Source organism: Durio zibethinus, chromosome 3, assembly GCF_047325235.1.
Source record: "Durio zibethinus cultivar Kanyao isolate XHJ-2024 chromosome 3, ASM4732523v1, whole genome shotgun sequence".
Taxonomy (NCBI): domain Eukaryota; kingdom Viridiplantae; phylum Streptophyta; class Magnoliopsida; order Malvales; family Malvaceae; genus Durio; species Durio zibethinus.
Genome location: NC_143164.1, coordinates 848,250 through 873,875, shown reverse-complemented (window position 1 = coordinate 873,875; position 25,626 = coordinate 848,250). Strand labels below are relative to the sequence as shown.

The window sequence follows — 25,626 nt, the reverse complement described above, 5'->3', positions numbered from 1 at the left end:
CGCATCATGGCCTATAATCAAACTTCAACCAAGGACTTACCATCAATGGCATATGTTAGTGCATAGTGCGAGCACATGCCTCTACCATCATTGGCACGTGTTGGTGCATGGTTCGGGCACATGTCTCGACCATCATTGGCATAAGCTACTTTTTGGTATAGGCACTTACCTTAACCACCATCAACATAAGCTAGCCCTTGGTATGGGCATTTGTCTCGACCACTACTGGCACATACTAGCCTTTGGTGTGGGTACCTACTGTAATCAGCGTCAGTAGAAAATTCCCCTTGGTGCAAGTAGTTACCTCGACTACCATTGGCACATGCTATCTCTTTCTATGAGCACTTATCTCAAACACCATTAGCACATGCTTGGCCTTAATGTGGGCCCATGCCTTGACCACTATTGACACCTATGAACTCTTAGTGTAGGATATGACTATATGAAAATAGTGTCCTTATTTTAGATAGTTTAATGTTTACTACAAGTATATATGTAAAATCTTTCATGCTCTTCAAGGGATGGTTATTCAGGTCCCTTTCCCCCCCACAAAGGGAGTAGGTATGTGTAATAGGCCTGTCATTATGTATATCCATACCGACATCCCTATAGAAAAATCTAGGTTGTGTATGCCTTTTAGTCATGCTATTTGGTGACTTCTTGCTTCGGTGACTTGTAGGCACCCATGGCCTAGATAGGCTAGCATGCATATAGAAATATGCCTTGGCTATGCTGAGCTCAAGCTTGTGCCTATGGCTGATGCTACCCCAAAACCTAGAGGAAGTCCCTGAATAGGGTAGTAGCTCTTAGGGTGGTGTAAGCAGAAGCTGTGGTCATAGGCTAGGTCTTGCCAAGTATCTTAAGTATTTGGCTATCTCATGGTCCTTTCCAACCACTGAAGGAGAGTGAGCATTGGTGAACCGACCATCAGTGCAAATCTTAGTGGTAGTAGTAATTATTCAAATGAAAACTTTTAAGGTTGAAGTAGGGAAAAGTTCCATGTGAACAGCACTTGCACATGGGTTAGACGATCCTAGAAGATGGGGGAAGCCTGTTCAATAGTGTGTCTGGCATAAGCTTTGAAAACTAATTGGGTTAAAATTCCTAAACCAAGATGCAATGATTGACAGTAAGATTAGGGAGTCTGAGACATTGGGGGGCTTTAGGAAGAGTTATCTTTTCTATTTAATAGCCTCCCTAACCTAAAAATGGCTCGGTTAGAGGTAAGGTCTAGTGGCTAGAAGAGCACAATATGTCACATGGTGTCTAGTATGCCCCTGATGACCTTTGAAAATCTAGAGGATCAAGTGTTGTCCATGCCCATCATATTCATAACCACATATGGTTTCCAAGGTGAATAGCCTCTAGTCGATGGAACAATATAGGTAAGGGAAGTTAGCAAAATGGATCCATTAGCTTGAGAAAATGATTGGCTTTGAGGGTTGGACATAAAGGTCCTAGTCTCGAACTTGTAGATTGGCTATGCACTGCTCAAGCCACTCCCATAGTGAGAGCTAGTCATCGCATGCCAACCTAAGGATGAACTGGGAATGGCTCCCTTAGGGGCTTTCCCTGGGTAATGAATAGTTAACTCAACATTGGTATGGACAAAAGGAATCTGACTATTTAATTAAAACAAACCATAGTGATGGTCCTTGCAGATACTCATGTAATGTGATTTTTGCCCAGTGCTCTAAATGTAAAAGTGAAAAAATTCAACCAAGTAAGGGTAAACAATAGGAGTAACTATGACTCTTTTAAGGTAGCCAAATGCCTCATCATCTTACTAACATGCATGATTGGATTAATGAGATTCCTACTATCCTTATCTATTATCCAGCGAAGCCATAGCTAAGGGAATGGGCTCAACAAAATTAGCAAGGAAAGAAAACCCAGATTAGGTTGACTCTAGTTTGACTTTGTGAAATGACTTTAGAGGTGTAGAATGATAGGAACCTTGAGGCAAAATTGAAATACCATTACTTTTAATGTTATTTACTTATTCAATGAATAAGATGTAGGGCATGATCCCTTTTTTTGGCCCAAGGCCAGCCTCAATCGATCAATCTGGGTAGAAAACATTGTTAGCTAGAGAGCTTGGCTATGGTAGCACATCTGTTAAAAGATAACACAAGTGTCCTAAAATGATCGCAATGAGAACAAAAATCTCGTGTCAAACAAAAAGGTTAAAGCTTGTTTGATTTTAAGTTCTAGTATGAATACAAACCATGAAAGCATGGCCTATCAATCCTTTAGACCTTCAAATTTTGAAGCTAGAGATGTCAAAAAGTTACCACAAGAATAACTGGCTTGTGGCAACCAAGTATTCATAGCGATGTTGCTTTTTTATCCTTCAATGTTGGCTCTTCCTATCATTCTGAAGTAGAATTCACCAAGTGTTGGATTGTTCACCCACCAATAAGGATTGTGAGTTGGTTTAGGACCATTATGAGATAGGTTAGTCTTAGACTACTGATGGTAGCATCGCAATAGTAATTCAACCTAATATGAGAGGAATCATTGATTTGCATAATTGGTCATCATACTTGGTTGAAAAGCTAGCAGCATGAAGCTACCATGTGCTAGATTATGACTGAACACCTCTAAGTCATAATCCAAGCTAGAAGTGATGCATGCATCTATCACCTTGTTGTCAACCCACAGTAGAGGCCCATGGCCCTCAAAGGCATGTGTCGTAGGTGTAGCCCTTATGGTGGACAAGCTACGTAGGCATCCTTAGAGCTCAATTGCCACTGAGTGGTAGGTAGATCCTTTATAGATGACTTAAATACATGATGGGGTATTGTAAGTGGCATAGTGGCCTTGCTACCATGATCTACTAAGATTTAGCCCTTTGTCACTTCAATTTATCCGTCCCCCCATAGCTACCAAAGTCTCTTCACTTCATTTTTTACCCCACACTCATCTGGGGTTAGGGATAAATAGTTTTCTCTGTTGCAATTGATTCAGTAGGTTGATGACATCCTTCCTTCAAGCATCCAAATAAACAACAACCAAATACTCTTAGTATTTGTTACAGAGATAGGCTTACCTTTGGTGTGGGCACTTGCATTAAACTCCATTAACACACACTGGCCCATAGTATAGGTTGTTGCATCGAACACCACCAATAGCATCTAGGCCTTGGTTGGTGCAGGCAATTGCATCCAACACCATCTACAAATGCTGGCCCATTGTTGCCTTAGAAACCATTAGCAAATGCTAGCCCGTTGGTATAGGATGTTGCCTTTGATGCCATTGCTTGATGTTGGCACTTGGTGATGACACTTGCCTAGACCACCATCAGTGCAAGTAGGCCCTTGGTATGGGTTGTTACCTCAGACACTTATTTGGTAGATGCTAGTGTCACAGTTCATGCACAAGTCCTAATCAAGTAGGTTGAGAGAAGCAGGTTGTTAGAGTTGGTGCAAGCAAAGCATTAGGAAGGATTGAGACCAAGGTCCTAAAGGCACATACGAGGCCAAAGTGTGCAGACAAGGCCTAGGCTAAGGTGTGAGAGCATGGTGAGGTTAGCAATCTAGTGCTAAGAATAAGGACTACTCATTAAAAGGATCTAGAACACCTTAGAAGAGTGGTATAGGTACATAGACACAGAAGGCTCAAGATTACCCTAGAGATAGGCTAGAAGTGTGAGTGCAAAAGAGTCTAGAGAAGCTTGAAGGCTAGCTAGTTTCTAGGCATTAAGGTTCCAAAAGGGCCTGGCACAAGAACAGTAATAGGCACAATAGCACCCAAAGGCTTTACAAAGCCCTAGTTGTATGCAGAGCAGTGACTAGATGAGGAAAGTTTTAGAACCCACTAGGTGTGAGCACTTAGCGAGAGTGCCTAGACTCTTCCAGACCTAAGGCTCAGTGGGGAGCTTAGAACAAGTTAGACTTTACAAAAGCCTTAGCTGACCTAAGAAGTGTCTAACGCATGAAAAGGTCCAAAAGGCTTATGAAGGCCACTCACTTGGATTAGTAAGGGCCATATGTGTTAGGGAGGCTCAAGTATTAATAAGGGCCCTCCCCTTCATTGGTGAAAAGTTAAAAGCTACACAAGAATAGCCAAATCATAGACTTGGGCATTAAGTAGTTGTATATAGCATTAAGTAAATAAAAGTTACAATTACTTTAACTTTCTTTCTTAGCTTTGTCCCAAACTCTTAGGGAGCTAATGGAGTCCATGGCAAAAGTGCTCAGCATAAAGTTAGGGAAAAGGTTGACTTAGGCATACGTATGGTAGTTCTTGCATAAGGCCACATAGTAGTTGGCTTAAGCTCCTAACCCATGACAATTGGTATTTGAGCCAATTCCAATTGAAGTAGGTATCAGAGCAGGTTTAACCATAGGGACATCAGAACCTTCATTATAACCAATGTTGATATCAATTTAGGTTGTGCGAGCAACTTGCATGCTAGTGTACCGATTGTGCTATTGACTTGTAGTGGGGTTGGATAGTGTGATCATTACTGGTTGTTGATGCCAAGAATAGCACATATGGATGCTTGAGTGCTCCTAAGGATATGAAAAGATCTTTAGTTCAAGCTTCATATTTGTGGTTGAGTGCATAGGTAATGTGTATGAGGGCCACCCACCCATGTGCAAGGGGAGAAAGGCTGGTTAAAAAGAGAGATTGTCATCCGTGAAAGTTAGTTTGAGGGCACCAAGGATTGTATATGAGTGCTAGATTCCATATAGAATGAGTTCAAAAAAGGGTAAAAGCAATTGGTAAGAGCTGAGTTAAGTGGTAGGGTACAAGACTTGAAGTAGGAGTATTACCATTACTGAGTGGTGGTTAAGGCTAAGTACCCTAAGTCTGCATAGCTTGAAGATAAAGGCTAAGCCTAGTGGTAGGGGCTTGTGTGAAGGAGACAAGAGTAGCAATACCTTAAAGGAAGAGTAAGCCAATAAAGAACCGCAGCATAGGAAAGCAAGGACCAAAGGTTCAAAGGTATGGGTGACCATATCCTTTGACTACTTTTTATGCTCAAGACCACATAAGGCCAAAGAACACTTATAGTGGAAGAAGCTCAGAGCCATTGTGAGGATTTAGGGAAAGTCCAATGGCAAGAGTCATAATGGTAGTTGAGCTAAAAGGAAGGGATCTTTTAAGCTCCTAATGAGGGTAAGGCAAGTGTGGCTACAAAGAGCCATCAGCCCTAGAGATAGATGGTTCATCAAATAAAGAGTAATGGACTAGATGTGAGCATTGCATGCCCTACACTAGTGAGCATTGCATACCCTGAAGGGCCTATTGAGTGTAAGAAAAAGGTAATGGTACATCACAAACTAAGGCACTACTCATTTTAATAAGCACTGGTTTCATAGGAACCACCTAGGATCATGACCAGAACATGGGATGACTATGAAGGTGTATCAAGAACCATCACGTGCCAGAAACCATTAAGACAAGAGTGGGACATCAATCTAGCATGCATGGATGGTGAATGAATGACATCTTTTAGTAATAAAGACATTGATAGAACAAATAGAAAAGAATGTCATGGATCCATGTGTAAGTCTTAAGCCAAATAGGTCGAGAGACATACCTTATTTGATTTAGTGCTAGTGAAGGACTGGGAAAGATCGAGACCAAAGTCCTAAAATCACATACAAGGACCAAGTGTGTGGAGTAGGGCCAAGGTAAAAGTATAAAAGCACGACGAGGTGAGTAGTCTAGTGCTGATAATTGGGACTGCTTATTGAAAGGATCTGGAAAACCCCAAAAGAGTGGCATGGGCAAATAGGCATAAAAGGCTCTTGATTAACCTAAAGATAGGCTAGGCATATGGTTGTAGAAGAGTCTAGAGAAGATTGGAGGCTAGCTAGGTACGAGGGCACTGATGGTTTCATAAGGGCTTGGTATTGGAATAGTAGTAGGCACTATAACACCTAGATGAAGAAGGCTCTAGAAGGCTATAGCTGGATATAGATCAATGACTAGTTGAGGAAGGTTTTGGAACTCACTAGGCATGGGTACTCAGCAGCAGTGCCCAAACTCTTCCAAACTTAAGGCTGCACGGGGAGCTTGGAATAAGCTAGATTCTGTAAAGGCCTTAGCCAACCTAGGAAGTGTCTAGAGACCATGGAAGGGTCTAAAAGGCCTATAAAGGCCACACACTTAGATTAATAAGGGCTATATATAGTGGAAAGGCTCAAGTATAAATAAAAGCCCTCACTTTCATTAGTGAGAAGTTAAAAGCTACACAAGTAAGAAGAACTAAGTCATAGACTTAGGCATTACATAATTTTATATAGCATCATGTAAATAGAAGTTACAATTGCTTTAACTCTCCTACCTAGATTTTTTCCAAGTTTTTAGAGAGCCAATGGAGTGCACGGCAAAAGTGTTTAGCTTAGAGTCAAGGAAAATGCTGACTTCGGCATATAGATGGTAGTTTTCTGCTTAAGGCTACACAGTAGCTAGGCTTAAGCTCTTGGCCCATAATAGTGGCACTTAGTCAAGAATATGTACTGTGACCCTCCTACCCATGGCACTTATCTAACCTTCGATCGCCATCAACATAAAGTGATGCTCGATGCATATGTCATTGGCTCTAGCCATAAGCCAAACTTTATGCTAACTTGGATAGGGCATTGACTCTATCTGCCTAACATAGCTTACAAAACTTAAGTGCTCAAAATAATTCTAGCTTGTCAAAGATTATGCTGTAGTATTAGGCCTTCTAGAAGCCCTTAATTTTGATCTTCTAGGACTATATTTAGAAGTGCCTATACCTGGGCCTAGCTTAATTTTACCAAACTTGAACACTGTGCCTGAGCCTTTAGAGTCTTGATCACTGCCCATACCACTATTTTATGGTAGTTTCCTATAACTTAGGCCTCTAGTGGGCCTTAAAGATTGGTCCCTCTGGCTATTAGACCTTATCCACTAAAACTAGAATTATGCCTTAACTAGAAGGTAACCCTTAGTCTTAGACCAGTGTCATGGTCAAGCCCTAGTATGCCTCGATCTTGCCATGACTAACCTTGAGCCAAGCAACGAATGGGGCCTTATGGTTGTGATAATGGTTCTAGAGCTGTTCATGGATAGTGTAAACCTAAGAACATGTTACTGATAGTGTGTACGATGGTGTGAGCCCTAGGCCCCAAGATGCATGAACAAGTGCAAGCCAATGAGCGAGCACCTTTGAGCTAGGTAGCCAGTCAGGTGTTATTGGTTAAAGTCTTGTGCAGGCACCCTTGAGTGGGTTAGTGGAGCAATGAGTGAAATTTGAGAATTATGATGGCTAAGAGACAAGTCACTGAGCCTTAAATTGTTTGAAGAAAGGCTTTAAGATAGTTAGAAAGAATAGCATCCCAATTTTAGATAGTCTTATGGTTCTTAGTAAGATGGTTGGGAAATCTCTTACACTCTTTATAGGGGGTGACTGGTGTCAACTCTCCACCACCCCCTTGGCTAGTAGGTAGGCAAGGGCTTGGCTAGTTTAAAGTGAGCTATTTGTAAGCACATGTAGTGTCTAGGTGGGCAGGTATCATTGGGTCATGAATGTGGCATAGTGCCTTCTTTGGTCATGGTAAATGTGGGGATAATTAGGGCCAGCAGGCCCCATAGTGCTCCTTCGTGTTGAACCATCGAGGTTACACACTAACATTCAATATGCACCTCAGTTTCCCCTCATCAAGCTAGTTTGATGATTAACTAAGGGTTATGAGATGGTGTTTGTGTAGGAGGAGCAAATCATCCTTAAGGGATGAGTGGCTAGCAGGTAGGCACTTTGCTAAACCTTTGTGGCCAATTAGTAGTGGTGTGCTACAGTTAAGGTAGACACCCAAGTTCTTCAAGGTAGGATGGGCATCATGTCAAGTGTCTATCATGCATGTGGGTAGCCTAGAATAAGGCTAAGAGTTGAGGCCTTGAGATGTGAGTTTCACAGGGACGAGATGAGCCAAGTGTGGCTTCGATCTAGCTATTGACCAACATCTATGTTTTGCCTTTAGGTTCAAGGCATGAGAGCTTGTATACGATGTGAACAAGCGTTGTGTTGGGTTCTCACCATGCCAAAATGAGGTAATATCACGAGAACTAGGGTCATACATCCTTATGAGCTAGGCAGGTTAGTGCTTGAGACATTGATAGTTACGAGTAGAGATGGGTGCTCAGGGCCACCTCGAGAATCATAGGTTGACTATGCTAATGGGAGTTAGGTTCTTCCCTATTAAGTTTAAGAATATTGCATGTAACCCTATAGGATTCAACCTAAGAAGGGTTCATGAGTATGCAACTTAAAGGATTGAAAATGATCTATCTATGGAGAAATGGACTCAAGAAAAGTTATCCTTGACTAAAAGTAGTCTTAGTGCCATACGGATGCATGGTTTCAATCTAAGGAATGCATGGCCCATGACATTTTGGTATTAGAGCCTAGTTTGACTTAGTGGTGGGATTAAAGTGGCCCAAGTGTGGGTATGATAATGAGAAATTGAGGCCGTGCTAAGCTCAAAGAGAGGTATTGAGGTGAGATTGCAATATCATGGAAATGTGGGCTCAATAATGAGCCATCGAGGTGATAAATGGGAAAAAATGGCCTAAGTGAAAGGCCATCGAGGAGGCTCTTGGATGCTAAGTGAAAGGGCATGAGAGTCTAGATTTACCTAACAAAAGGTGTTGGCTTGTTTGGATGGAAAAACTATGTTGAGATCAAAATGTGAAAAAGGAACTATATCTTGAAATGGTGTTTGAGTAAAGCCATGTGGGCTGAATGAGTTTTTTTTTTAGGGACATGAGTAATGCATATTGAGATTAGTTACTAACATGTGCACTTATTATATGGTGCAAATGCTCTAGCAGGGGTATAAGTCGAGTAGTTGGATCTAAGTATAGAGCCATTCTACAGAGGTAAAGAAGTTTGAGTTAGCTGATGATGAAAGCCTTGATTTTGTGATGGTCAGCAAACCATGAGTTCTTATGGTTAACGGATCACAAGAGTGTGTAGATCAGTGAACCATGCTTTATGTTGGCTAAGAGAGAAGGTTTTATGAGATGTGGTGGTTAGTAGACTAGAACATTGGTCGACAAACTAAAATAATGTGCAGTTCAATGAAATGAGTAAGCAAGAATTGGTGAATTGACAAGGCCTTGAGTTATGTGGGTTAAAGGACAGATTGAGGTGAGTATGTTGATGGTATTTGTGTTCAAGTAAGATTTGGTTAGTGAACTAGATGAGTTTGAGCAAGGAAAAATTGAGCCAATTGATTGAGCCAAATACAGAACCTTTTTGAATAAATATTGCCCAATGGGATTGAAGTGGATCAATGGATCCTTGAGCTTTATAGAGGCTTTGAGTTACCCTTTGAGATATGCCAGAGCCAAGGCAGATGAGTTATGGAACCATCATAGAGACATGGTTACATGCAAAGCTAAGCTGAGTTCAACTAAAAGTGGGGGAGACTTGTGATTTCTGGTGGTGCTATGCCAAGATAGTAAAGCCTATAAGATATCTAAGCATTGAGTTTAAGTTTGAGATAAGGTGCCACCATGAGAGTGGTTGGCCAAAGGGCCACACCTAGAGAGGTAACCTTAGAGGGGCCAAAAGGAACCAAGTTGTGAGATGATCGAAATGTTTGAATGCCACCATGCTAGGGTCTATTTTAGGTGGTGATGTTTGAGGGCAGTTGACTTAAGCACCATGTCTAGAGGGGAGCATCAAAGAGTTGGTGTTAGAGGTGTGTAGTTGGTGGGATGGGTCATGTCTAACAAGGCATACCAATGTGTGGCGAAGTAGGTGGTCATTCATTTGACTAAGGGCCATGATCAATTAGGTGCCTTAAGGTTGCAACATGATGTGATCATGGGTGAAGTAGTGCAGTGGCACTTGTTAATCAATAGTTTGGGTTTAGTAGTCATATATAGAGATAGCATAAAGGTGCATTAGAGCTAGGATAAGACCTATCTACATCGACAATGAAAGAGTACTATAGGTAGTGCCTCATGTGAAGGGATCTCGACCCAATCCTTAAGGGAACAAGTGAGAAACATATGAGAAAATGTCAACTGTATGCAATAAGAGAGTTGGGTGTGGTCTTGGCATCGATGAGGGCATCGATATAGTAAGTAGGGGAAAGTGTCATGGTCAGCCATTAGTGTGCTTTGGTCTTACCATGATTGACCTTAAGCTAAGCAATGGATGAGGCCTCATGGTTGGGACTATGGTCTTGGAGCTATGTATGGGCAATGTAAGCCTAAGAACATGTTATTGATAATATGTGTAGCTGATGTGAGCACCAACCCCAAGATGCAAGGGCAAGTGTGAGCCAATGGGTGGGCACTTTGAAGCCAAGTAGCCTGTTAGGTGCTATCAGTTGAAGTCATGCACAGGCAACCACAAATGTGTCAATGGATCAACGAGTGAAATCTAAGAATTATGGTGGAGAAGAGATAGGTCACTAGACCCTGAGTTGGTTGAAGAAAGACTCTAAGATGGTTGGGGAGAAAAGTGTCCCCATTTCAAATTGTCTTATAGTTCCTAGTAAGATGGTTGGGAAATCTCTTATGCTCTTTATAGGGGAACAACTGGTGTTAGCTCTAGACCACCCCTTAGCTAGGGGATATGCGAGGACCTCACTAGTCGAAAGTGAGCTACTCTTGGGCATATGTGATGCCTAGGTGGGTAGGCATCATTAGGTCACGAGTATGGCATAGTGCCTCCTAAGGTGATGATAAACCTAGGGATGGTTAGGGCCGATAGATCTCGTATCGTGCCTTTATGTTGAACCATGAGTATAGATGCTATCATGTGCCAAGAACCAATCTGTGCCAAAGAGCATCAGGATGAGAGTGTGACATCAATCCAGCATGCACATGCTATGAATAAATGACATTCCCTAGCAATGAGGGCGTTGCTAAAATGAGTGAGTGAGAATGTCATGATTTGTGCACAAATCCTAAGCTGACTGGGTTGAAAAATATAGCTTGTTTGAGTTGGTATAGGCAAGGACCATGAAGGATTAAGAACAAGGTTTGAAAAGCACATACAAGGCTTAAGTGTATGGACCAGAGCCTAGGCTAAGGTGCAAAAGCATGGCAAGGTGAGCATCTTAGTATCGAGAATATGGAATACTTATTAGAATGATCTAGAATGCATCAACAAATTGGTACGAGTAATAGGCACATGAGGCTTTATATTAGCTTGGAGACACACTGTGCACGCGAGTGTAGAAGAGTCTAGAGAAGCGTAAAGGTAGGCTAGGTGGGTGGGTACTAAAGGTTCTAGAAGAGCTAGGCATGAGAATAGTAGTAGGTACTATAGCACCTAGATGAAGAAGGATTTGGAAGGCCTAAGCTATGGGTAGAGCAGTGACCAGACAAGGAAGGATCTAAAACCCACTACGCACAAACACTTAGCAAGATTGCCTAGACTCTTTCAGACCTAAGGCTTAGCAAGGAGCTTGGAACCAGTAAGATTTTGCAAAGGCCTTAGCCAACATGGAAAGTGTTTGGGAACCGTGGAATGGTCTAAAAGGCCTATGATGGACACACACTTGGATCAGTAAGGGCCATATGTGCTAAGGAGGCTCAAGTATAAATAGGGGCCCTCTTCCTTATTTGTAGAACGTTAGAAGCTACACAAGTAAGAAAAACCAAGTCATTAACTTAGGCATTGAACAATTGTATATAGCATCAAGTAAATAGAAGTTACAATTGTTTTAACTCTCCTTTTAGCTTTCTCCTAAGTTTCTTGGGAGCTAATGGAATGCACGGTAAAAGTGTTCAACATAAAGTCAAGGAAAAGGCTAACTTAGGCATATAGATGGTAGTTTCCCACCTAAGCCCATACCGTAGCTAGGCTTAAGCTCCTAGCCTATACCATTGTATGGATGTGTGGCTATGCAGGTGTGCATACTAGAGCTTGATCGAGAGGCTTGTGTGTTGAGCTAGTGTGCAAACTAGTGCTCAACAACTAGTGTTGTATGGTGTGCCATGTTGACAGATTGGTGTGTTAGCTTATGAGAACTAGAACTGAATCACTTGAGTGCCTACTTGAGTTAAGGTAATCCTATCATTTATGCATCCATGATCTAATATTTTGTGTGTTTTGTGTTGTGGCATGGCTTGCGAAAACCATACAAGAGACCAAAGCAAGTTACTCAAAGAGTGCCTACCTACAAAGAAGTAGGGGAAGGTTTCAACAAGATATGTACTAACAAGCACTCGATTAGCAAAGTGTGAGGAGGTCGTTCTTTAGATAATAGATTAGTTTAGAGATGTTGAGGGATTCTTGAATAAGGTAATGGAGAAGCTCATGCAGTGTAATGAGGCATTAGAGTCTATGGTGACAACTTTGTGATAGGAGCTAGCTAGGCTCAAGTTTAACCATGATGCATTATGAGCTACCACTATTGCTGGTGTAAGCTTAGGACTGAGAGTGGAGGTGCCTAAGCATTTTATTGATGGACTAAAGTCATGGGTAAAGGCAATGATACAAAAAAATGGTGTGCAAGAGTCAAGTCAGGCCAGAGTTGGTATGGAATCATTAACTTAGGTTAAGTGCACCAAGTCTCCAAGGTTAAAAGGGAAAGGCTAGAAGGGGGAGAGATCGATGTTTATTCCTCGAGGAAGGAAATGGCTACAAAGGAGCCTAGATTTTGCGAGACTAACAAAGTTGCCAACAGGGGCAAAGGGCCCTTGAGTTACTATTTTTATGCCAGTCCATATTAGGTTAGGGAGTGCTTGAAGCTTTTAGCCATCAAGTGGGTAGAAGGGCTATCCGAAACCAAGAGTGGCAATGGTAAACAACACAAGAAGGAGCCCAAAGAGGAGTGGCCAGCTGCTAGTTAAGACTGTCGAAGGGTTAGGAACTCTCGAGGAGCTGATGAAGGGAAATTAGTGGTAGCTGAGTGCCTCAGCATGAGTCCCACAGTGCGGCCAAATTCTTCATAAGAGAGTGTGTCATGAGCAACTCAAAGGAAGCATAAGAAGTATTGGTAGCATGGGCAGAAGAGGCCATTATAGCAAAGTGCTAAGGAACCTAAGATTGAGAATGACGAAAGCCAATAGAGTACATGTTTGGGTATGGGACCAAAATGTTGGAAAATTGGTTTGTGGTGTAGGAGTTGGAACCAATGTCAAAGCTGGGCACATCATCCCCTTAGCAATGAGGGTGTTGCTAGAACAAGTGGAGGAGAACTTCATAGTTCATAAGGTGGTCCAGACCTAGGGGTTCTCTTTGAGTCGAGTGACAAATCTTGTTCTAGTAGGATAAAGTCTAACTACTAAGGGGACCAAGCCCTAAGGTGCACTAGTGGTCCAGGTTATGAGGAACTAGCCTAAAACAATGAGGCAAGTAGTGAATGAGACTCCAAAGGCGCAGAAAAAATGTTCAAGTTTGGTAGGATTGAGCCAAAATTAAAGGTAAAAAGTGGTGAGCAATGCATAGACACCTAGTTAGACTCAGCTGTGAGCACTGATGATCGAGGGGCAGGTATATAGTTAAGCCCAAGTGTGGGCATGCCTAATCACAAACCTGGGAGGACCAGATTTGGGGGCTTTTAGAAAGCCTACCGCTTAGCATGAATTTAGCAAGTCAAAGATTGTGTAGCAGCACTAAATCCCCTAGAATCAAGGATTGTAACTTAGTTCTTAGAATTAAGGGATTGTAATCTCTAGAGCTTAGGAATGCATCTCAGGCACTAAATGTAAATGGGAGCTTAGCCATAAATAGAGAGTCCCTTACCCTTATTGTACACCCACCAGAACCATTTAGTACTGACATTTTTACTCTTACCTTAAACCTTTTTGTTGTTCTTTTGTTAGCCTTTCTTCTAGCATTTGCTATGCCCTTTCCTTTTGTAACATACTAGGCTGCCAAGCCCTGTAGTCTAGATTATCCATGCACAATTTCTTCTGTTAGGTTGATCTAGGATGCAAAGAGTCCAATCCCATGTCCTAGAGTCATGCAAGCCTAGTGTTTGAGTCTTAGCTTGTGACAAGTGGGGTTCTCTCTGAGTTGAGTGTAGTTCTAGTTCTAGCAAGATAGAGTTTGACAGTAAAGGGGACAATGCCTTGAGGTGCATTAGAGGTCCAGGACATGGGGAACTAGCCCAAAATAATGAGGTAAGTAGTGATCAAGACTCTAAAGGCTCAGGGAAGGTGTTCAGGTTTTGTAAGATTGAGATAGGCCGAAGGGTGACATGGGTGAGCAATGTGTGGGCACCAAATCGGACCTCATCAAGAGCACTAATGACTGAGGTATAGGTGTATGGTTAGGCCCAAGTGTGGGCACGCCTCTAAGAGGATCAAATTTAGTAGCTTCTAGAAGTCTTGGGGTTCAGCATGATTTTAGTGAGTTAATGATTGTGCAGTAGCACCAAATCCCCTAGAATTAGGGATTGTATCTTAGCTCCTAGAATCAAAGGATTGTAATCTCTAGAGTTCATAAATGTATCTCAAGCACTAAATGTAAGGGGGACTCAGCTATAAATAAAGAGTCCCCCGTCCTCATTGTACAGAAGCTAGGACTATTGAGTAATAACATCTTTACTCAAGCCTTCAACTTTTCTATTGTTCTTTTGTTAGCTTTTCTTCTAGCACTTATTGTGCCCTTTCACTTTGCAGTGTACTGGGAGGCCAAGCCCCACAATCTAGAGTGTCTAACATCATTTCTTGCATTACATTGATTTGGGACACAAAAGAGTTCATTCTTATGTCTTGGAGCCACGTAAGCTTGGAGCTTAAATCTCAGCTTGTGACACATGCACATGCCTTGACCACCATCGAGACTTGTTGAACCTTTGTATTCATACATACTTCAACCGCCATAGGCACATGTTGGCCTTTGTGTGGGTAGCTCCCTCGAACACCATTGGCATATGCTTGGTTGCACAGCGTGCACAGATATCCTAGGCTCGAGCTGCGCACCATGTGCACCATGACTGTGCAGTAAGTCGGTTCAGGCACATCTTTATATTTGTACCATACCAATGCCATATTTATCGCTTGTAAATTCATACAATGGTCCCTTAAACCTTCATGTGAAGTTTCATGGCAAGATGACTTGTTTTCTATTTTTCACAATTTTTAAATTTTTTTATGGTTTGAAATTTTTTTAAAAAGAGTTTTGGCCCCAAATTTGGTATATATGATCCATGTATTTTTTTGGCATCCATAAAAAAATTTATCTAAAATATCAAAGTATAGAATTTGTGGCTATTTGAAAAAAGCATCTCCATTTCAAACACTTGAATGGCTACCAGTGGCAAACCTATAAAAGTTCTTATGCTCTTTAAGGGGGTGTGAGTTGTCAACCTTGCTTAGGGGATAAGGGGCCAATATAATGGCCAAGGACTAGCACCCATCACACATCATATGTGCATGCCTCCTCAGCCTGCCACCCCTAATCATCGAAAGCCTAAATGCCCTCTGTTAGGTTCTTTGATGATGCTCCAGTAATGCTACCCTAGCCAAAAAAATGTGGCACCAGCACATTCTTGAGCCCAGCATGTGCACTATGGCCCAGAATTAAACTTTAGCCAAGGCTTTAAACATCATTAGCACAAGTTGGCCTTTGGTATGGACACTTGGCTTGACCATCATCGGCATAAGCTGGCCCTTGGTATGGGCATTTGCCTCAACCAACATTGGCATATGTTGGCCCTTTGTGCAAGCACATGCCTTGATCAACATTGGCATAATCTAGACCTATTATGGGCACATGCCTCGATTAACATTTGCATAATCTAGACTTGTGCGAGCACATGCCTCGATCAGCATTAGTAGAAGATAGCCCTTGGTATGGGCAGTTGCCTTGAATACCATTAGCATAAGCTATCCCTTGCTATGGGCACTTCTCACAAACTCCATCGGCATATCTGGGCCTTAGTGTCAGCACATACTTTGACCACCACTAGCACTTGTGGACTTGTTGTGCGAGATATACCTATTTGAAAAAGTTCCCCATTACAGACACTTTAATGTCTATTGGTAGCAAATCTGTAAAATCTATCATGCTCTATAGGGGGTGATTATCCAAAGGTATGCATGATGGGCCTATCATTGTGTACATCCATGGCAACATCCTTGGAGCAAAATCCAAGCCGTGCATGCCTTCTAGTCATGCTATCCAGTGACTGGTTGCTCTGGTGAGCTATAGGTGCCTATTACCTCAACTGGTTGGCATGCATGTGGAAAAAAGGCTCAGCTGTGCCAAGCTCAAGCTCGTACCTATAGTTGATGTTGCCCCAGACCCTAAGGCAAGTCCTTTAGTCAAGCAATAGCTCCTAAGGGGTACAAGTAGAAGCTGTGGTCACAGGCTTGGTCTGGCCAAGTCTTTCGGGTATTTGGCAGTTTCGTGGTCCCTTCTCATCGACCATAAAAATGCCTTGGCTTGGCCAAGCCTGTGCATGTGTCACACTCTACAAGACCATCGTCAAGGCCAAGGCTTGAGCACCTGAGGCTAAAGGCCAGACCCTCACTCAAGCACCAACCTGGGAGAATGAGTCCCTGCGAGAGTTACTCGATGCTAAGCCTAAGGACCATTTGGAAAAAGCTTCTAGAAGTCCCAAAAAGGTGATGTAGGTACTATAGGTGCAAGGGCTCTAGATAAACCTAGACATAGGCCAGGTGCATGGGTGTAGAACCTTCTAGAAAAGGTAGATACAAAAATGGGTATGGTTACTATAACACCAGGTAAGGAAGCTTATGGAAGACCTGAGGCATAGGCACTTTGTGAGAGAGCCTAGAACTTTCTGGACCTAGTGCGTCATAGAGTGTCTGGAACTAGCTTATTTCTAGAAATTCCTTAGCCAACCTTGTATGTGTCTAGGGGCCTTGGAATACTTTATAATGTATATAAAAGCCATACACTTGTCCCCTTGGTGACCACCAAGGCCATGGGGGCTTAAGTATAAATAGGGGTGCCCCTTCCCCGATTACACCAACTTATGAGCTAGTGAACTTGTGAACCTACAAAGCTACTCAAGCACATTTGTACATAAGCCATATTTTTCCAGCAATAGAAACAATCTTGTATTCTTTTACCAATGCCTTCTTAGTGTACTATAGTGTTCAATTTCTTGAGGGCCTAATTAGTCCTTGGTGAGTGGCATGCTTACTCAACCTGGTTAAAGACTGACTTACGCATACATGAATAGTAGTTTCCTATCAAAGGTTGCATGGTTGCAAAGCTTAAGACCAAAGTCGGTGATAGTTGGTATCAAAGCACAGTTTAGTGTGCGACCCCAATCCAAGACAATGTTTACTTCCAGAATGAGCCATCAACACACTGAAGGCAAAAGGCTTGTAAGACATGCATTACTAGAAAGGGTAAGAAAGGACTAGTAGGGACATGATCTCAGCCTTTGATACCTAGTTGGCCAAGGTGAAGTTGGTAATGGCTAAAATATGGGACAATTATAAAGACCAAAATGAAAGAATTGGTCTCGGTTGGAAAAGAGATAACGAAAGAGATAAAGCAAACTCTTTCCAAAGAAATCAAAAGCCTTACCCATAAAAACTCTACCCTAAAAGCCTTGGTAGAGGCCATGAGGGAGGAGATGGAGTAGCCTAAGAGAACCCTCTTCATATGTGAGGCAATCGTAGAGGGAGGTATACTTGTAATAACTCCTAGGACTAGGGTAGAGGTTCCCAAGCCTAAGGAGTTCAAGGGGACATAGTCTGCAAAGGATGTAGATAATTTCTTATAGGGCATAGAGTAGTATTTCCATGCAATGGGTATTGAAGGGGATGCTACTAAGGTAAACACCACCTCTATGTATCTTGTAAACATCACACTTTTATGGTGGCATTGTAGGTCCAAAGAGACCAGGCACAGGGGTACTACCATTGGAAAGTGGGAGGAGTTCCAAAGGGAGTTTAGGCAATAGTTTTACCCATAATATGTCGTATAGGTTGCACTCGCCAATCTATGATGGCTCACCTAATATGGAGAGGTGTGTGACTATGTTCTAGAGTTCTCAAAACTTATGCTCTGAATTCCTAACCTTGGGGAGGATAGGGCACTTTACACATTTATGGATAGGCTCAAGATATGAGCTAAGCATGACTTCACTCGAGCTATGATTACTATTGAATCCTTTTGTGGAATTCAATAAAGGTGACAAGTTTGAGTCTTCCAAACCCAAAGGCAAGGGCAAAGGTGGGGGAGACAAGGACAAGAGTAGCAGTGGTAAGACACTAATGCATAAATAGAAGTCCTTTAAGGAGGGAGACAAAAAGAAGAACAAATGGCCAGTGATAAGGGATGGACCCATGACCAATTTTTTGTGTGATGGTCAACACCGAGCCAAGGATTGCCCTAATAAAGCCAAGCTTATGGCTATCATCAAGGGATACAAGGAGCAACCCAAGTAGGAGGGACTAAAACTTGGTTCGATCATGCTAAGTTCTATATTAGCAAAAAAGGGCCACAAGAGAAAGAGGCTCATGTTCATCAAAATCTCAATTACAGGGAAGTGCTTGAAAGCCTTAGTGGACACAAATACATCTGATCTTTTCATATTCAAAGGAATGGTGAAAAGACTACAGCTCAAGTTCAAGAAAAAGGTGGGATGGATCAAGACCATTAACTCCAAAGAAGTTCTAATCATTGGCATGGCATAAGGAGTTGAGTTACAACTTGGAGTGTGGAAAAGCAAGGAATCCATTGACGTAATCCTTCTGGATGACTATGACTTTGTCATCGGCTTAGATTTTCTTGATAGGATCAATGCACTCCTTGTTCCCTTCACTAACTACATTTGCATCATGGACCATCGGTGCCATTGTATTGTCCCAGTGAAATGAGAGCAAGGGACCATAACTAAGGCACTATCTACCATCGAACTTGCCACGGGCATGCAAAAGGAAGAGCCTAGCTTCTTGGTGGCCCTAAACGAGAATGACCCTCAAGAATTGAATGACAACACCCCCTTGGAGGTGTTGGAGTCCTTCAAGGATGTCATGCTTGCAGAATTGCCCAAGAGACTACCACCTAAAAATGAGGTAGACCACAAGACCAAACCGGTGCTTGATGCCAAGGCACTAGGCCAAGCCTGATAAAAGATGTGACCACCAAAGCTGAAAGAGCTAAGGAGATATCTCAAAGAGCTTATAGATTTAGGGGTTCATCAGGCCCTCTAAAGCTATATAGGGTGCACCAGTCCTATTTCATGGAAGTATGTTGGGGCCTTATGGATGTACGTTGACTATCGAGTACTAAACAAGCTCATGATGAAGAACAAGTATCCTATTCCCCTCGTTGTTGACTTGTTCAACCAGTTGGGAGGAGCATGGTGGTTTACCAAGCTAGATCTAAGATTCTAAAGGTGATGAACCAAAGCACCATGTGTGACTCACTATAAGGCATAGAGTTCCTAGTAATGCCTTTTGGTCTGATAAACATGCCCATGACATTCTGAATGTTAATGAACAAGGTACTAAAACCCTTTCTTAATAGATTTGTTATAATGTGCCTTAATGATATTGTTATCTATAACTGATCGCTTGAAGAACATGTGGATCACTTGCGACAAGTGTTCCAAGTACTAAGGGAGAATAAACGATACATAAAAAAAGTGAAATGTTCATTCACCCAGCATGAGGTCTCATTCTTAGGCCATATTATGGAAATGGCCGGATCCAGATAAATGGTGATAGGGTCAGTGTAATCTAAGAGTGCAAACTACCAATCAAGGTCATAGAGTTGCAATCATTCCTTGGTCTAGCAAATAGCTCTTGACAATTCATAAAGGGGTACTCAACCATTATAGCACCCTTGATCGACATGCTTAATAAGGGAAGAGTTTGGGAATAGAGTCCTAAGAGTTAAGATGTCTTCAATCACCTAAAGCAAGCTATCATAGAAGAGCCAGTCTTAGCTCTCTTTGACTATACCAAGCTAAATTATGTATGCACTAATGCATCCAACTTTGCTTTTAACAGTGTGTTGATGCAAGACTGGCATACAATTACCTTCAAGAGTAAAAAGCTTAATGAGATCAAGCATTAATTTACAGTCCAAAAGAAAGAGATGACTACTGTGGTGCATTTCTTGCACACATGGAGGCCTGACTTGTTAGGAAGTAAGTTTGTGGTGATGACCAACAACATGGCTACCAGTTACTTCCAAAGTCAAAAGAAGCTTACTCCTAAACAAGTTTGCTAGTAAGACTTCTTAGAGCCAAGTTTAATTTTACCATGGAGTACTAGCCAAGAAAGGCCAATGTCATGGTAGATGCACTCAGCCATAAGGCTGAACTAGCAATGATTAGTAGGCCAAAGGGTTCCCTACTTGCACATATCAAAAAAGGGCTGATCTAAGATCCCACAGCCAAAACCTTGATTGAGTATGTGAAACAAGAGAAGACTAGATGGTTCTACTTTGAAGGGGATCTACTCTACACCAAGGGAAACCAACTTTGTCCCACAATTTAGCAAGCTATGAAAGGAAATCATAAAGGAGTTTCACAACTCATGATGGGTAGGCCATCCAGGTGTGCACCACATCTTAGCCCTTATTGAGGACCGATATTATTAGACTAGGATAAGGGATGATATGATGGCCTATATTAGAACTTGTCTTGTGTGCTAACAAGACAAGATAGAGCAAAATCTCTAATCGACCTTCTAAAGCCACTGTCAGTTCCCAAACACCCATGAGAGAGTATCTCCATGGAATTTATTATTAGATTACCCAAGGTGGATGGGTATGGCAACATCTTCATAGTGGTGGACCAATTCTCCAAGTATGAAACCTTTATTCTAGCAACTAAGGAATGCCTAATAAAGGAAGCAACTTGATTGTTCCTCAAAACCATAGTTAAGTATTAGGGTGTTCCTTAATCCATCATCATTGATTGAGATGGTTGATTTATCAACAAGTTTTAGAGTGAACTGTTTAGGCTCCAGAGGTCTAACTTGAGGTTTTCTACCACTATGCACCCTTAGATAAATGGTAGACGGAGAGGGTGAATGGCTTCTTGAAGAGGTACCTTTGACATTATGCCAGTGCCTCCTAATGAAATTGGCCCAAATTTTTGGACATAGCTCAATTCTCATACAATCTTTAACAAAGTGACGCTATGAATCAAAGACCCTTTGAGATTGTGATAGAGCAGTAGCCATGTGCACCCGGTGCTATTGCCTTGGGGTACATGGGATTGAACCTAGTAGCTTACAAATTTGCCAAATCATGGCAAGAAGAAGTCGATCTAGCTTGAGTGTGTCTACACAAGGCCATGAAGTAATAAAAAAGTGGGTTGATTAATAGTGGAGGAACATGCAGTATCAAGTAGGTGACTCAGTACTAGTCAAGCTACACTTAGTGCTACGGTATCCAGGGATGCACAAGAAGTTTACTCAGGGGTATGAAGGTTTTTTCAAAGTTCTTAAACTAGTAGGCAAGACTACATACAAGCTTGAGCTACTTTTATAGTGAAGGTACATTTGGGTTTTCATGTAAGTATGCTTAAACCCAACCATAAAAACTCAAATGATCCCTTTTAAGGCCAATCAAAGAAAGCATTAATGGGCATTAAGGCCTCTCATGATCGAGAGGTTGAGCGCATCTTAATCAATCACATGGTAGATAGATGTAACAAATGCCTAAGCATGAGTACTTAGTACAATAAAAAAGTTAACTAGATAGTAAGATAAGCTAAAAGCCAATTAAATCATTATGGTAGTTCTAGGATTAGGTCGATAGGTTCTACAAAGAATACACAACGAGGGCATCAATGAAACAGATGGGGGAGAATGTCACACCCCCTATGTGCACCATTGAGGCCAAGGCCCAAGCACTAGCGTATGGAGGCCAGACCCTCACTCAAGCACCAGATTACAAGAATGAGTCCTTGCTAGAGTTACCTAATACTAAGCTTGAGGACCATTTAGGATAAGCTTATAGAAAGCCCTAAAAAAGAGGTGCAAGCATTGTAGGTGTGAAAGCTCTAAATAACCTTGGACACAAGATAGGTGCATGGACATAGAACCTTCTAGAAGAGCCAAATATGAAAATGGGTATGGTTATTGTCACACTAGGCAAGAAAGCTTCTGGAAGGCCCAAGGTTCAAGCACTTTGTGAGAGAGCCAGGAAACTTTTAGACTCAATGTGCCACAAAGTGTTTGGAACCAATTTTTTTTCTAAAAATTCCCTAACCAACTTTGTATGTGTCTAACGGCCTTACAACCCTCTAGGATGTTTGTTAAAGCCATACATTAGCTCCTTGATGACCACCTAGGCCATTGGGGCTCAAGTATAAATAGGGGTGCCTCCTTCCCTATAGGAGCAACTTATGATCTAATAAGCTTGTGAACCCACAAAGCTATTGAAGCAAATTTGTACATAAGCCACATTGTTTCAGCAAAAAAAAGATCTTGTATTCTTTTACCAATGCCTTTTTAGTGTGTTATAGTGTTTGATTGTCTCTAGGGTCTGACTAGTCCTTAGTGAGTGGCACACTCAACCTAGTTAAAGATTGACTTAGGCATACATCAATGGTATTTTTCCACCTAGGGCTATATGATTGCAGGGCTTAAGATCAAAGCCCGTGACACATGCGACTGATGCTACCCAAGATCCCCCAAGAGTAAGTCCCTTAATCGAGAATGTCCCCCTAAAGTGGTGATAATAGAGTTTATGTATGTAGTCCTGGCCAAACCAAGCATTGGTGATGTCATGTTGTTGTTACCTGTTGGATGGTAGGGGTAGTCTCATGGCCCTTGCTTATATTTTTCCCATGCTAAATGGTTATGGCATGGCCTCATACGTTGTTTTCTTTGTTCAATCATCGAGTAATCAATTGGGTGGGTTATGGACTGGTGTGCATAGATGTTGCCACTTGTACACAATGGGTATATGAGTGGTGCTATGGTTGTGCATGTTGGTAGGCTTCATGCTCGACGCATCAAATTGTTGACCCATCATCCTCTTCAATCTCCCCCATATGGTCATATACCCTGGAGGCATAATCAGGATCCTATGCTTAATACCTAAATTGATGGAAACTGGATGTCTTGCCATCCCTCATCTGTCTTATGTCCTTAGAGGCAATGCATTAGACCTCAATCATGCTTTGTGTCCCAAGTTTTCCACCCAAACCTCTATGGCCACTTTGGTACACTAGTGTTCGATCATGCTATCAAATGTAAAACATTTTATGGGTGTGGGCTTTTGACATTTGTTCATCCAATGCTATGATTTTATGTGCTCGACATGCATGACACTTGTGCTCCATGTTGGCTCTTTTCGTCGCTCAGTCGATGCATTGAGGCCTATGTAGTGCTAACATCCCAAAGGAATGCTACCTAGTTGATCTTGCCATTAGTCATATGCTTATCTCAAAGGTTAAGCCATGCACATTTAAGTACAAACTAATTCAAACTGTGAAATTATGAATGGCTCGTTAAATCAATTATAATTTGTTTGATGGTATTTACTACTAAGATAATTGTAGTAACTCTAAAGCTAATTTGTGCAACAAGCCTCGACTTTTGGAAGGGATGCATTTATTGGATAAAAGTTCAATGCGAGCTTTGCCCATTGCTCTAATGATTCATGATAACTCGATGAATCATACGACCTTTGTATCGGTGACACATCATTCAAATTTTTACCTTATCAACTTTTGATGGTTGGATAGTGGTCTACTACAGTGGTGACAAGTAAAAGAGAATTAAGGTTCAATTCTAGAAAGAAAGCATGAGAAATAACTACCACATCTATGGAAGATAGCAGGTGTGCTAATTACTCAATCTTGATAAGGGGAGGTAGTGATAATAAATAGCAATACTGGGCTTTATGAGTCCAGTAATTGGAATGAATGCAATCTAAATCCCTTAATAAGGTTTCATTGGAGGGCAAGTCTACTGCTAGTAGGTGTTATAATTCTAGCTCTAATTGCATATATTTAAGTTGATGCAGTTAAAAAGCTCTTGGTTAGAGCTATAGTTAGGTTGTTTGATTCGCCTCATGGTAACCATGTGTCTACTCATCCCTACTATCAACAATGTGCTCTTAACCTTAACTGGCTAGTTGTTTCTCTGATGTTGTTGCTTTGAAGAAATTAGAGTTCTCAAAGTAGCCCAATGCTTGTATACATTAGGATTGGATAACATCATAGGATTTCGATCCTATTGTGTTGGCCTTTCGCATTTGAGTAATGATTAACAAGGATAATCGATGGCATTCATATTTCATAGTCAGAGGTGAAATTCTTAGATTTATGAAAAATGAACAATTGTGAAAGCATTTACCAATGATGTTTTCATTAATCAAGAACAAAAGTTAGGGGCTTGAAGACAATCAGATACTATCTTAGTCTTAACCATAAACAATATCAAGTAGGGACTAATGGATGTTACTTTTAGGACTCTGCTAACACCTTATGAGAAATTGAAGTCTTTGGGTTCTAAGGGGAGTGTGGTCACAAGGTTGAAACTTAAAGGAATTGATAGAAGGGCACACTAGCAATGGAACCTAGGCATAATTTGACTCAACACAGAGAAACTTCTAGGTCTAGATATAGTAAAGATTATAGATTATGAGCGTTCTTTATTGATTTTATAGGTGGTGGTGCATGGCCATTCTTAGTTAGTGGAGCAATTTGTCTAGTTAATTTCGTTAACAAATGAGACCTTAGTCTACTAACTAGCTAGAGGTGATGCTTTGTGGCTAGCTTCTTAGAGGGACTATGGCCACTTAGGCCAAGAAAGTTTGAGGCAATAACAAGTTTGTTATGCCTTTAGATGTTTTGGGCAACATGCCCCACACTGATGTATTCAAGAAATCTATAGCCTTGGTTGATAGGCTCAGGTAATCTTTGAAATTTCATCATGATGAGGATAAATCATTGCAATTGTTGGTCTTCAATGAGGAATTCCTAGTAAGCGTGAGTCATCAACTCACGTTGACTATGTCTTTACACTTTGTATACACCACCTGCTGTTTCTACTAATTGAATGGTCTAGTGAAGTGTTCAGATCATAGTGATGTGGATGGTTAACTACCTAGGATGTCATAAAAAGTCCATTAGATCCTATCATTTAGAAGAAGGAGAAGTTTTAACAAGGTTTACATAGGTGAACTTATGGAAGGATCATTGTTGAAACTTGCTTAACGAATGACCTATGAACCTGTTAATAAAACATCAAGGGTGAGGGCAAGGCCACCTCTATGCCTGAACCTATTCTGGCCCTAGGCATCCAAGATGGTTGATTTGTTCTGCTTCTTAGGTGACTAAAATGATTAGTATTATTTCCTACAGCCAAATAACAAACCCTTGACACAAATTGAACTATGGAACTGAAATGAAAAAGAGCACATGTGCCATCGCCATCCCATTTGCTTTGCATGCACGTGTAGCACCTTAACTCTTTTTTTGGTGAAAAACCAAAATGACTCTTGACAATGGATATTTCAGCTCTCACATTAATGAAGAACATAGTAAAATTCAATACTTGGTGTGAATTGCAGAATCCTATGAACCATTGAGTCTTTAAATGCAAGTTATGCCTTAAGCCATTGGCTGAGGGCATGCCTACCTAGGTGTCATGCATTGTTGCCCTTTTTAACCCCCTGCCTATTAGGTTCCAGGTGAAGGGGTGGAAGATGGCCTCCTATGATCTCATTGGTCATGGTTCGCCCAAAAGTGAGTCCTCGACAATGATAAC

General features: G+C 41.5%; 3 pseudogenes; all 3 read left to right on the top strand.

The window, feature by feature from the left end:
• The first annotated feature begins 1,370 nt into the window (after positions 1 to 1,370).
• On the top strand, positions 1,371 to 2,869 carry LOC149519456 (25S ribosomal RNA; annotated as a pseudogene).
• A 20,390-nt stretch (positions 2,870 to 23,259) lies between these two features.
• LOC149519455 (18S ribosomal RNA) lies at positions 23,260 to 25,058 on the top strand (annotated as a pseudogene).
• Positions 25,059 to 25,352: 294 nt separating this feature from the next.
• On the top strand, positions 25,353 to 25,507 carry LOC149519454 (5.8S ribosomal RNA; annotated as a pseudogene).
• Positions 25,508 to 25,626: the final 119 nt, after the last annotated feature.